The 11,722-nt window shown below is 41.6% G+C and overlaps 1 protein-coding gene across 2 annotated transcripts in view; it reads left to right on the top strand.

The window, feature by feature from the left end:
- The first annotated feature begins 1,610 nt into the window (after positions 1 to 1,610).
- Positions 1,611 to 11,722, top strand: part of SLC38A4 (solute carrier family 38 member 4) — a 67,042-nt gene continuing 56,930 nt past the window's right edge. Inside the window, exon 1 of one of the 2 annotated variants that reach the window (XM_021922244.2) lies at positions 1,611 to 1,701. The gene's annotated coding sequence lies outside the window, so the exon portion shown is untranslated. Of the gene's footprint in view, positions 1,702 to 8,159; positions 8,255 to 11,722 lie in introns of those variants that run through there. The other variant, XM_021922245.2, reaches the window with a different exon arrangement.

Here is an 11,722-nt window from a genome sequence, read left to right as displayed (position 1 = left end):
GAGCAGTTGCACAGTAAACCAGTTTGTGTCTTGGAATTACTTATCTTGAGAAGACTCAAATGGTCTTATCTTCTTTTGAGTCTTCCTTCTCTGGAATGGCTTTTTGTCTTATAAACCTGAGTCTTGCTTTTACTAAATTGCAGGTTAGAAAAAGAGAAATGTGTATCTACCTTGATCTCACTAATTCTCTCCAAATCCTAGCAATTTTGACATTTTAGTAGCTTTATAAAAGATGTTTATAAAATGAGAATCAATGGAGAAGTGTGATAATGTGAAGAGAATCTAGTTTCAACATGCTTATAGGGAATTCAAAACTATTCTGATATAGTCTAATTCCACAAAATGTAAACTTCTTGCTATGATAGAGAGGTTTACCATATTTGCTTGGGGGCTCAGAAGAAACTCAGTTTTTATAAAACAAACATTTTTATATAATTTTTTTAGGTTCTAAAATTGTAGCGCCAGTGAAAATGTGTTACATCATCCTTCTATTGAATCTGTATTGTCAGATGGTCCTAGTACAGTTTGATGTGTATGTGTGTGTGCATTAATGCAGTGTTCTTAGTGTTTCCGATTATTATGCATTATCCAGGTGAGTTTCTGCTGTTATATTATTTTTTTAAAGCACTAAGTTGTTGCTGGTGTTACAGTTACTGGGAACTATAAAACGAGAAGGTTCTAAGTGTTCACGATATGGACAGGCAGTGAGACTTGCCCTTCTAAATAAAGTCAAATTGGATGTGTGAGAATTCAGAAGGTAAATTGTGTTGCCTGGTGAGTTAGTTACACTGTGGGGTCAAGGTCTCCATAGGATAAATTTCCTTCCCTAAAGAATAACAAGTCACTACTAAATAAATGGGGGATTGTGAACGTATTTGTTACATGGGACTTCTTTGAAACAAAGAAGGTTTAATACTAGAAAATAGTTTTAACGTAAACAAATTTCCGTACAATGGTAGGTTGTAACTTTAATAAACAGAATGGAAGTTTGAGTGCTATTTATTATTATAGCTTAATTCCTTCTTCATGTATACTAAGGATTATGCTTAAACTGGATTTCTAGAAAAAAAAAATTATCACCAAAGACCTACTCTTAAGCACCAGCAAGTTATCCCATTTCTTTAATGCATAAAGTGATGTTTACTGTGAATTACAGGTTTTTCATTTGTACTGTTTCCCCAAATGTTTCTTTTTCTTTATGTAAAGTTCACGTTTGTCACCTCCATACCAGGAGGAAATTTAGTGAGTTACCTACCGTGGACACTGTTTTACAGACTTTAAAATAAAGATCCACATGTACTTTAGCTTATAGGACAGATCCCATAAATGCAACCTTGAGGCATGGAAGAAATCTAACCGTCGAAAAATAAACCCACACCAGGATCTTCTCGGTTATCCCGGACCCAGGAAAGAGGGAGCAGGGTCTGGGCAGGCTTCACCCCTGAAGGACAGCTGGACATCTTGGCCCCACCTGGGAGGATGCTTTGGACTACTTCTCAGGTTGCCGCCTGACGATTGGTGGCTGGCCTGGAAGGGAGGGTCCGCAGGAAACGCGACACTGGGGATGCTGCTCCTATCACGTGATGGAAATTGCCACTCTTTTTTAGAAAGGCGAAAAGAAAAGAAAGAAGGGTCTCTCCATCCTTCCCTTTCTGACACTTCCCCTGAATCCCGGTCTGGAAAGGGTAGTAAAAGAGGCGGGTGAGTGAAATTTTTTTTTTTTTTTTTTTGGTATTTCCTGTTAGACTTAGAGACACGTCGATGTCCAAATTTGCAGCTGGATCTCAGTCTATGGGATGGGTGCTTGTGTGTATGCACGGGGGCACGCACACGTGTGTAGCCCTGTCTCTCAATCGTCTGGGGCTTATGTTGGCCTCTTCATGACATGCTCATAGTTCCTAATTCTTATTATTTTCCAAAGAGTCACGCTTTGGGTGGGTTATTGCAGGCTAATGACTCGCTTGACTAGAAATAACGTAAACTAGGGCACACGGAGGGAAGAGATTGATTGGGCGGGCTCATGTGTGACTTCTTTTCAAGGAAAAGCGGTTGTGCCAAGGTAGCCTATTCCCAGGGGGCTGGGGCATGGGGCACCTCCGCCCACCGCCCTGGGATTCCCTGGGCTCTTGGATTTCGAGTTGGTTGTACTGAGACTGTGTTCCGTGGCCGCGCCGCCTGCCTGGCTGAAAGGCCGGACTCCCGCCGGGGGAGCTGGCTCCGCCACCGTCCGGGATAGTGCTGGCAAGGTGTTACCCAAGTCCCTGGGCCCGCGCCTGCGTCCTCAGGACTGGGACACTGGGTGGAAGGCTTAAAATAGACCTGTCCTCTCTGACAGCTGGGTCACCCCAGAGACCAGCATGATTCCCCGGGCGGGGAACTCTGGCCTGGGGAGCCCCCAAGGAGTCTCTTTCAAGGGAGAAGGCGAGAGCAGAGCTGGATGTGGGCACCTGGTCTCTGGGCTGCGGGCGAGTCTGAAAACTGCGCCAGCGGTTCCGAAGGGGGCTTCCCGCGCGGTCGGAGCGGCGGGCCTGCTGCGTGCTGGAGTGAAGGGCAGTGCGGTGCAGAAATGCGAGCCGGGACGGATAGCGGGGTCGCTGGAACCGAGCTAAGAGAAGCCCAGGGAGGAGGAGCCCGGGAATTGATTAAATGTTAGAGTTGATGGGGTAAGGACAGGGGGAAAAAATGAGAGAAGAGCGAATGAAGGAAGAAAGCGAGTAGGGGGAGAGGGAACCCGGACGCAGGAAGCCCCGAGAATCGTGAGCCGGGAGCACCCTTGAGTCCAGTAGAGGTGGTGAGCGCGGCACACCAGCCGTGCGCCCAGGCAGCGCGCGGTGAGGGACTCTTCACCTAGCGGTGGCACAGGTGGGCGCTGCGCTCTGGGCCAGCGCAGGGTGCCGGTTGTGGGGGAAAACGGCAAATCTCCCAGCTCCTCTTTGTGATCCAGCAGGGAGAGGTGGGAGATTGTCCTTACTGTGAGCACCAGGACTGACCCTGGAATGCTCACCGGGCTACTGACTTGGAGGAAAAGGGGCGAACTAAGCTAGGAAACTCAGGGATACGTGGTGGCGGGTGTGCCAGGGCATTTGCAGAGGAGTGCAGGAGGCAGTGATGCGGGCGCTTGTGAAACTTGTGAATTTGGGCACTTGTGAATCTCCCGGCTAGGGCCGGGAGATTCCCGGGCCTCGGTCCTTAGTTGAGCCTTTAGATACCTGGGCCAGATTACACTGGAGAAGGACAGGTTGGCACTTGTCTATTTCTCAGAGAAAAAGCTGCATATCTACCTGTCTCGGGGAGATAGTAAATGCCGAGATCTTAAATGCATAGTGTGAAGGGAGTAGGAGTGACCAATAAGCAATAAGCCCATCTGGGCAGGCACTTCCTGCAGACTCTACCTAGCCCAGAGCCCCATCCTCCAAGGCTAAAGGACCTACTGTTTGGTTATCCACTTTGTTGTGGGGGCGGGGGCGGGTGGGCAGGCAGCTTCTCACCTTAAAGGAAGCGGGAGGAGTCCAGGGCTTCAGCAGTGGATGGCCTGTTCCCAATTTCTAGCTATCCTATAGCCATCCTTTTTTGCTTCTGGGCAGCTGTGACATAATCATTAGGGCTAAACTGTGTTACGTTGTACAGAGAGCATCCTACACGTAGATCTCAATTTCCAGGGCCAAGCAGGAGGTGGTGGAAGTCAACCCATGTTGTATGTTGTTGTTGTTCCCACTGCAAACAAGTCTCCTAAAAAGTCGCTGAAATTGGTGAACTCTCTCCTGTGCAACACAAGAAGAGTGTGTGTGTGTGTGCGCGCGCGTGTGTGACAGAGAGAGACAGACAGAGAGAGAGATAATCTCTCAAATTCTAACAAATAAATATATAGAAAATCTAAGTTTTGGGTAGAAGTCTGTAAAAATAGAGACACTGAAAAGAATATCTGATCTTTCCATATTTCTGAATACCAGTGTCCAAAGACAGGAAGCTTTTTATCAGGCTGATTTTATCACAAAGCAACAAAAGGCTGGAAGATTGGTGGTGTAAAGAGATAAATAGCTTTCTTTGGAGGCTGCTAGGACAGGAGGCAAACTGGAGGCTGGTCTCAACTAGATTAATGGTAATTCCGGCTCACACATATGTAGGAACTTTTACATCATATGTTTCTAAGTGCTTCCTTTATGTTAACATTTGACTTTCATAACAATCTTATGAGATAGATTCTATTATTATACCCAATTGATAGGTCAGAAAATGGAGATACACAGTGTGAAGAACACAAAATATTTTGGAAGTTCTACTTGGGCATTAATTATTCATAAACATAAACGAGCAATTGTCTTTCACTTTGTTCTTTATCATGGAGGGGAGCTGAACAGGTGACTTCTAGGGACCTGGGGCTGACTTCTTATTCTATTACAGACTAATCCTATTCCAAGCAAGCTAAAGACATGATCATGCAGCTGAAGTCTCTGGAGTCTTTGCAGTCTCAGCACTGGATTTTTTCTACATAAGTGACATTTGAGAAAGGAATAGTGTACCTGTGTTCCATGTCAGTTTGGCAGCACAAACATGTGGTGAGGACAATCACAATACACATAACAGCTTGTGGACTTTGTGATTAATGTTTTTCTTCTTATATGGCATTGTCTTTGCTCATTTCTGCAGTGTTTTCAGGCGTCTATGTATCAGGTTTTTTTTCTTTTTGCCTTATGCTATTTTTAGAACCTTAATCCTCCTTTCTTTATTTTTTACATATCCAAAGCAAAGATTTCTATAAAAATCAAAGGCTTAGTTACATATTTTATATATATCAAAACAATAATGTATCAAAATAATTACATGGTTTTTAAAAATGTGCTTCCATGTATCACTTGAAATCATCTTGCAAGCCACTACTGCCCTGATGATGTCCTGTGGGAAGGATAAGGGGTAGAAGTAGGGGAGGGACAAATGAAAGGAAAGGTGCTTTAAGAGCCAGGCTTCATACTAAGCTCTTTAATATGAATCTCATTTAATCTTCACACGATATTCTATTCTATAGGTATTTGTTATCTCTGTTTCACAGACAGGAAATTGAAGAGGTTAAGGAAAGAGCCAAGAGTCATATGGCTAGTAAGTAACAATGCTGGTATTAGAATCAAATTCATCCTATGCAAAAGCTCCTGCTTGTTGCAATAAAGACAGTAGTAAAATAAAGACAACCAGAGGGAGGAGAACAAAAACTTAAGGAAACAAGGGTGTTAGAAATGTGTTACACAACACAATGCGGTGTGAGAGATGGGAGAAATGGAAAAACAGAATCACTTCCATGTCTCAGTTCTTCCTTCCACTATGTATGTAATGACCTAATTTCACTCATTCATTCCACAAATAATTATCAAGTGTTACTATCTTCAAGAAACTACATTAGGGAGTTTCTTTTATTCCTATCTCCCTATCACCTAGCACAGTGCTGGGCAAACACCAGGTGCTCAAGAAATATTTGTGGAACAATGAATGAGTCTACTGGAGGAAAGAATAGACAAAGAAACATTTGCAATACAGCATGATTAAAAACCAGGAAAAAGACTTGGCACTGTGGTTCATGCCTGTAATCCCAGCACTTTGGGAGGCTGAGGCAGATGGATCACCTGAGGTCAGGAGTTCCAGACCAGCCTGACCAATATGGTAAAACCCCACCTCTACTAAAATTACAAAAATTAGCCGGGTGTGGTGACATGCGCCTGTAGTCTCAGCTACTCGAGAGGCTGAGGCAGGAGAATTGCTTGAACTCAGGAGGCAGAGGCTGCAGTGAGCTGAGATCATGCCATTGCATTCCAGCTTGGGCAACAGAGCGAGACTCCGTCTCAAGCAAACAAACAAATAACAACAACAACAACAAAAAATCAGATTTGAATACTCTACCAGAGAACCTGACTTAGGAAAAGGGTCAGAGAACATTTCAAGACCAGGTGGTACCTGAGCAAGGTTTTGAAGTAGAAATAAAAGTTAGCCAGGCAAAGAATTGGAGGATGTGAGGAAAGGACTCTCAGTGGAGAGACCAGACTGAGAAAGGATAAGGAGGGAGTCAATTCGGGAATTTGAGAGTTCAGTACTCTTAGTCAGTAGAGAATGCTTGGGAGGAGACTGGGGAGGGAGGTGTGGTCATGGAGGTCCTTGCACATTCTCTCTGCAAGTGTCCCTTAGCTCTGCCCCTCCCTTGAATTTTGAAAGTTACTTGTGCTAACAGAACAAAGTAATTGAATGCAAGAATTAGCAATACATTTTATTATTTTATTATGGTCCCATAATAGAAAGCATATAGCTTTTTTTGATTGCTCTTAATGTTAGGATTTAGAACTAGTGCTCAAATGGAAAGATAAAACAACAAAGTCTTATCTTTCCATTTGAAGGGAAACCAAATTATTTTTCTGGTTCTTAAGGGCGTATTCTATTTTAGCATAGACAAAATTTACAAAAACATACAACAAAATCCAAACAAATGTTCTTCTATGCTTTTATGAGGGGAGAGGTGGAGGGGATTTCTCTTCTGATTTTAGTTTTTAATGGCTATATTTTTCATTTTGTATATTATATCTGAGTCAGAAAGTAAAAACGTATTAAAAAAAGGTGAGGTAGGGAATTGAATGACAGTAACAAATGCTATCCTTTTATCTTTTTAGTAGATGTTTATGCCAGTCAAGATCCTGGATTTTCATAATAGACTTTGACAACTTTTGTTTTGTAAGGATCTATTATTCCAGATTTTTATTCCAAGCTCAGAGGTCTGCATACCTCTTTACCATATCCATGCTTGTAAAATACTGTTGGTCATAATGTTATTAGGAAGGGAATTCAATTACTTCTACCACCCAAAGCATTATTTGAAATGTTAACAAATGTCCATATGAAATGTTTTGTGATAGCACGATTTCCTCTATCATAACTAAAATAAAGGAAAAAGGAGAGGAGACGGAAAAAAGGACTAAATAATACTCATGCCAGACAGTCCAGCCTAGAGAATGTCGTTTCCTGTATATGATTATTTCTTGTTGGCTATTTCCGCCTATTGCTCCCAATAAACCTAATGTGGATTCATCATTAAAATGACTACCATCTCAGTTCCCTGGTTTCCCCTTAAGTTTGTCTCTTTTGTTCACTACTGTCACCCTGGTGCCTCACACAATGCCTGGTATAAACAGACACTGGTACATGTTTTTGAATGAATGAAGGAAGGAAGGAAAACCTGTTTCTTTCTCTGTTTTTTGACAGAAAATATTCTTCAAATAAACACTTTTTTCATGGACCTATTAAAGGCCTTTGCAAAATGATTTTGTGTATTGTTTATAGTCAATATAAATAATTTTAAATTGTTTATTTAATTTGCATGGTTGCACATGATTAAGAGTATAAGCTTGGTAGGCAAGGCAATGTGGATATGAATCCTAATACCATTATAAAATTGGGCTTCCTGGGCTCAGATCTTGATTCTATCATCCAACTTCCTGGCTTCCAATTTTGGCTCTCCCCCTTTTCACCTGAGTTACCTTGAGCAAGTCAGTCCACCTTACTGCTTCACTCATCTCTGAAATGGGGAAAACAATAGTTCCTACATCACAGGGATTTTAGGAGGATCACATGAGTGAATATTTGTAAAACATTTAGAATCATATCTGACACTTTTAAAAATAGCAGCTATGGTATAGAATTATTGTGATGATGATACTGCATGGCACATAAAGGCTCAATAAAGTAGGATTGCTGCTATAGATATTATTGCAATTCTTCATTTCTATAATCTGCTATGAGGATTTGGGGCCCTAACAGCCTTTCCATGTTTTGGTCCAGTGAAAGTCGTATTGATTCTACCTTCCCTTTCATTTATAACTCTTTCTACCCACCCTATGTTAGTCCTGTCATTTTGCCTTGTGTCATTTGCTCATTTTACACTGCATACTCCTAAGGGCAGGGACTTTGCTTTTTGTTTTGGCGTAATTTAATAACACTGGGTACACTCGCGGTACTATAAAAACGTTAAAGAAGAAAAAGAAAAAAGATGCAATTTATCAACAGGCAACTTTGGCTTACAGAGGGATGGATCGCTGTTCTGTCTGCAGTGCTGGTACTCCTGCAGGCCGCCCAGCAGCATCTAGAGGCGTGGCTGGGAGCTCTCCAGTGACCACACGTCCTGGGCAGCCACTGGGGTGTGCGCAGCGCCTGGAGCATGAGCCGGGTGGTGGCGTGCACGGAGGACCGCGGGAGGCTGCCGCCTCGGGACACCTCACTCACACAGGTTTGCTTGCTGCTTTTGCGTGGCAACTTGGTTAGAGGGACCAGGAGAGCGGGTGAGACGAAGGTGGAAGGAGAAAGAGAAAAAGACATACTGCAAAGCACTGAAAAACCAAGCAGGTGGGAGGGATTCCTTAAGAAGAGAGGCTGTGGCAGTCCTTGCTTTTAAGAGGCGTTTCGTGCATGCCAAATGGTGCTATTTAGGCTATAGTCTTGTTTCTGAAATTTTTCCAAATGGGAGGAATGTATTTCATGGATGCAGAATATTCTTTAAAACCGTATGACCAAACTGACCTCTGTTGTTAAAGTGATCTAACTAAAAGCGTTCGTGTTTCCAACTTTGCTTTGTGAATGCCTGAAAAGCAATCCAAACGTTGAGAACACTGGGAAACAGAGTTATTTTATTGCAGTCCTGAGAATACAGTCATTACTGTTTTATTCCTTCTTATCTTTTGAAGCAAAACTTTACTAATTCTTTAGTAACAGTATGCTTTAAAAAAAGTATCTGACACATTTTTGGCATGTGCCACTATGCTATATTTCATTATTCTTTCTGTACAGAGGCATCTGTAAAGAATATATAAATATATATATATTATATATATTTATTTAAACTTTGTATATTAAAGTAATTATAGATTTGCATCCAGTTGCACAGAGACACCACCTAAACCTTTCACCTGGTTTCCTCCAGTGGTTACATCTTTTTTTGTTTTGTTTTGTTTTTGTTTTTTTTTTTTTTTTTTTTTTTGAGACGGAGTCTTGCTCTGTCCCCCTGGCTGGAGTGCAGTGGCGCGATCTCGCCCGGCTAGTTGTTTTTTGTTTTTGTTTTTTTTTGTATTTTTAGTAGAGATGGGGTTTCACCGTGGTCTCGATCTCCTGACCTTGTGATCCGCCTGCCTCGGCCTCCCAAACCTCCAGTGGTTACATCTAACACACTTTAGTACAATATTAAACCCAGGAAGCTGACACTGGAATAATGTGTGTATAGTTTCTATGCCATTTTGCCACATATGTGGATTTGTGCAATCTGACCCACTATAGGCCAGTCAAGACGCAGAACTTCCACCAGTATCTTCCACCAGATGTCCCTTGTTCCACCTCTTTATCATTATCTCCACCTCCTCCTCGCTACCCCTGGCAACCACTTGTTTTCCATCTCTATATTTTCATCGTTCTGAAACTGTTATGTAAATGGAATCATACTGCCTGTGATCTTTTTGAGACGGAGTTTTTTCTTTTTTCACTCAGCTTGATGTTCTTGAGATCCATGCAAGTTATTTAGTAGATGGATAGTTTGGTCGTTTTTCATGCTGAGTAGTATTCCTGTTGTTTGACTCTATCTAGTGCTGCACTTTTTCCTTTGCTTTTTAAATCCGTGAAACTTGGAACTTCAGTGGGATTAAGGAGGTACTTGAGGGCACTTGGAGAGGAGAAAAGTATGAGGACAAATGTGAATATTTTTATTTTCAAAATGACATTTGTGTGTGTTCGGGCAAAAGGATGTATATACTCCATCTTCATTTAAAACACTGGAGGATTGGAAAGGAGAAAAGGAACAGGACAGAAAAAAAGTACGTACTTAGACAATAAGGTATAAAATCTAGTACCTTTTAAAATTTCTACAGCCGTGCACTAATCTGTCACTTTACCTTAATTAAGACATTTCAGAGTTCTTGAAATGAATCAAAACAATGCCTCTGCAATTGGAAGTTCCCTGCCAATCTATGCTCAGACACATACTGCCAACTGAGAGAAAGAGGCATGGCTGGAAATGACAGTGAGTAGCTCTTGGGTTTGACAGGGGTCACCCAGAGCCCAAAACAGCACCTTTAGCTCAAGGGCAACTATCAAAGGCAGATGTTCAGGTTCAGAGACTGTCAGTGTTACACTACTCTGACCTCCACCTCATCTGCTGCTGGGAAGAGGCCTCCCAGAGGTCCCTTCAAGTCAGGTTTTAAAATGAAATGTTATTCTTTGTCTGAATGCTCACAAGCATGAGAAACCTGGAAACTGGAGGCTGTAACTAGCCAAGGAAAATGCATCACTTCTGAATAGTACCTGGAAGACTTAGGCTAAATCCTTCCCTTCAGTCAGAACCCATTGGAGAACTCCTCCCACCTCCAAAGAGAGGAGAGAACAAAATATCCACTACTATCTGAAAGTATTTGTAAACATCCCTTTGAGGTTTCAGAATTTCACATTCTGGAATTTCAGAGACATATTGTCAGTTCACAGAATGAAACACTCAGTCTGGAGCCCTGACTAGATTTGAGCTTAACTGAATGCACTGCCCTGAGACTCCATTTTAATGATTTCTGTTACCAGAAACATATTCCTTGTCCTCAATCTTGGGAAAGGATGGAGTGTAGCTGGCAATGGTGGTTCCAAAGTCTCAACATAAAGAAACATCATAGCTAAAATAATTTATAACTCTTTATATAGGCCAATCTCCTTTTCTGAGTCTTTTGAAATGGAATAGAATCATTTGTGTTGTCTTCATAATGTGTTTTATTTTAAGTAAACATTAGATACCTCACATCACTTTGCAGGCTGTTCTTCTGGGTCATATCTTCTCTGTGTGTGGGCAGGGCAGATAATTTAATCCTATAATCTTGAGGGAATGAACACTTCTCTGTAAGTCACGAGACCAAACAAAAGACCCGCTGAATTTTGTATACCACTCTTAAACTGCTTACTTATTTGACTAATGATGACAGTCATTAGGAAGGTGTGATAAGACATGTAAATATGTTTACTATAATTCTCAACATTGCAGGCATTGTTTTTTACAGGGGGATGGGAGGGCTGTTTTCTAATTTTTTTAAAAGCTTTTTCTTTGAAGAGAAGTAATACAGTTTTTGAAAGAAAAGTAAACTAGAAATGCCTTATGTGCATTGTATAATTACTTTTAAATTGTATGTTAAACTGTATATGTTGCATGATTACTTTAAAACGATTTCATAATATTATCATGGTATCCACATTGAATAATTAAACCAAATATAATGCTTTCCATTATTCTTTATACCAAAATTCCTTAAAGTTCAAACTTCTTAACCTGGTAGTTAAGATCAACCTCAACCAAACTCTACACAAACATTCTATTTGACCTGAAGTAGACTCTTGTTTGGTGTTACCAAGGTCAAACTTCTGATCCCATGTCCCCTGCCTGGAATCCAGTCTTCTGTCTCTGAAGTCACACCGTTCTTCCTATACAAAATCTACTCTATTTGCCCCAGCTCTCCAGTTCAGTTCCACAGGTCTTGGAGACAAGGATCCTATCTTATGAATCACGTTCAACATAAAGTAGGTACCCAATGGTAATGGACTGTCTTAGGAACTGGGCTCAAAAGTTAGACAGTGGGTTGTGAGTTTTGGTTCAGTCATCATGCCAGGACCTTATTAGCTTTGGTCTTTGAGTAAGTTGTCTCTCAACCCTAATTGCTGTCATAAGAAGGGGTAGGCTTTA

The sequence above is a fragment of the Papio anubis genome, chromosome 9 (genome assembly GCF_008728515.1).
Source record: "Papio anubis isolate 15944 chromosome 9, Panubis1.0, whole genome shotgun sequence".
NCBI classification, from domain to species: Eukaryota; Metazoa; Chordata; class Mammalia; order Primates; family Cercopithecidae; genus Papio; species Papio anubis.
Note: the sequence above shows the minus strand (reverse complement) of the source record. Positions and strands in the feature narration are given on the sequence as shown.